This window comes from Musa acuminata, unplaced genomic scaffold, assembly GCF_036884655.1.
Source record: "Musa acuminata AAA Group cultivar baxijiao unplaced genomic scaffold, Cavendish_Baxijiao_AAA HiC_scaffold_419, whole genome shotgun sequence".
Taxonomy (NCBI): Eukaryota; Viridiplantae; Streptophyta; class Magnoliopsida; order Zingiberales; family Musaceae; genus Musa; species Musa acuminata.
This window is the reverse complement of record NW_027020667.1, coordinates 12,501-15,000: the sequence shown is the minus strand read 5'-3', so window position 1 is coordinate 15,000 and position 2,500 is coordinate 12,501.

Below are 2,500 nucleotides of genomic sequence, written 5' to 3'. Positions count from 1 at the left end.
TCAGCCATCTCAGCACCCTGGAACCCCCCGGGTGGCACAGGGCTGGATGGGGCTTTCGTATAGCAGGGACGGTGCTGCCTCTCGCTTCGCTCGCTGTCCGCCGCTCGCCGCTCGCTCGTGCAGCCAAAAATGGCCAGTTTTGGCCCGTTTTTGGGCCGTTTTGGCCAGTTTTTGGCCTGTTCTTGCATTGCGCGGTGACCGTCGAGAGCGGAGCAAAACGTCAGCCATCTCAGCACCCTGGAACCCCCCGGGTGGCACAGGGCTGGATGGGGCTTTCGTATAGCAGGGACGGTGCTGCCTCTCGCTTCGCTCGCTGTCCGCCGCTCGCCGCTCGCTCGTGCAGCCAAAAATGGCCAGTTTTGGCCCGTTTTTGGGCCGTTTTGGCCAGTTTTTGGCCTGTTCTTGCATTGCGCGGTGACCGTCGAGAGCGGAGCAAAACGTCAGCCATCTCAGCACCCTGGAACCCCCCGGGTGGCACAGGGCTGGATGGGGCTTTCGTATAGCAGGGACGGTGCTGCCTCTCGCTTCGCTCGCTGTCCGCCGCTCGCCGCTCGCTCGTGCAGCCAAAAATGGCCAGTTTTGGCCCGTTTTTGGGCCGTTTTGGCCAGTTTTTGGCCTGTTCTTGCATTGCGCGGTGACCGTCGAGAGCGGAGCAAAACGTCAGCCATCTCAGCACCCTGGAACCCCCCGGGTGGCACAGGGCTGGATGGGGCTTTCGTATAGCAGGGACGGTGCTGCCTCTCGCTTCGCTCGCTGTCCGCCGCTCGCCGCTCGCTCGTGCAGCCAAAAATGGCCAGTTTTGGCCCGTTTTTGGGCCGTTTTGGCCAGTTTTTGGCCTGTTCTTGCATTGCGCGGTGACCGTCGAGAGCGGAGCAAAACGTCAGCCATCTCAGCACCCTGGAACCCCCCGGGTGGCACAGGGCTGGATGGGGCTTTCGTATAGCAGGGACGGTGCTGCCTCTCGCTTCGCTCGCTGTCCGCCGCTCGCCGCTCGCTCGCGCAGCCAAAAATGGCCAGTTTTGGCCCGTTTTTGGGCCGTTTTGGCCAGTTTTTGGCCTGTTCTTGCATTGCGCGGTGACCGTCGAGAGCGGAGCAAAACGTCAGCCATCTCAGCACCCTGGAACCCCCCGGGTGGCACAGGGCTGGATGGGGCTTTCGTATAGCAGGGACGGTGCTGCCTCTCGCTTCGCTCGCTGTCCGCCGCTCGCCGCTCGCGCAGCCAAAAATGGCCAGTTTTGGCCCGTTTTTGGGCCGTTTTGGCCAGTTTTTGGCCTGTTCTTGCATTGCGCGGTGACCGTCGAGAGCGGAGCAAAACGTCAGCCATCTCAGCACCCTGGAACCCCCCGGGTGGCACAGGGCTGGATGGGGCTTTCGTATAGCAGGGACGGTGCTGCCTCTCGCTTCGCTCGCTGTTCGCCGCTCGCCGCTCGCTCGCGCAGCCAAAAATGGCCAGTTTTGGCCCGTTTTTGGGCTGTTTTGGCCAGTTTTTGGCCTGTTCTTGCGTGGTGCGGTGACCGTCGTGAGCGGAGCAAAACGTCAGCCATCTCAGCACCCTGGAACCCCCCGGGTGGCACAGGGCTGGATGGGGCTTTCGTATAGCAGGGACGGTGCTGCCTCTCGCTTCGCTCGCTGTTCGCCGCTCGCCGCTCGCTCGCGCAGCCAAAAATGGCCAGTTTTGGCCCGTTTTTGGGCTGTTTTGGCCTGTTTTTGGGCTGTTCTTGTGTGGCGCGGTGACCGTCGTGAGCGGAGCAAAATGTCAGCCATCTCAGCACCCTGGAACCCCCCGGGTGGCACAGGGCTGGATGGGGCTTTCGTATAGCAGGGACGGTGCTGCCTCGCGCTTCGCTCGCTGTTCGCCGCTCTCCGCTCGCTCGCGCAGCAAAAAATGGCCAGTTTTGGCCCGTTTTTGGGCTGTTTTGGCCAGTTTTTGGCCTGTTCTTGCGTGCCGCGGCGACCGTCGTGAGCGGAGCAAAACGTCAGCCATCTCAGCACCCTGGAACCCCCCGGGTGGCACAGGGCTGGATGGGGCTTTCGTATAGCAGGGACGGTGCTGCCTCTCGCTTCGCTCGCTGTCCGCCGCTCGCTGCTCGCTCGCGCAGCCAAAAATGGCCAGTTTTGGCCCGTTTTTGGGCTGTTTTGGCCTGTTTTTGGGCTGTTCTTGTGTGCCGCGGCGACCGTCGTGAGCGGAGCAAAATGTCAGCCATCTCAGCACCCTGGAACCCCCCGGGTGGCACAGGGCTGGATGGGGCTTTCGTATAGCAGGGACGGTGCTGCCTCTCGCTTCGCTCGCTGTCCGCCGCTCGCCGCTCGCTCGCGCAGCCAAAAATGGCCAGTTTTGGCCCGTTTTTGGGCCGTTTTGGCCAGTTTTTGGCCTGTTCTTGCGTTGCGCGGTGACCGTCGAGAGCGGAGCAAAACGTCAGCCATCTCAGCACCCTGGAACCCCCCGGGTGGCACAGGGCTGGATGGGGCTTTCGTATAGCAGGGACGGTGCTGCCTCTCG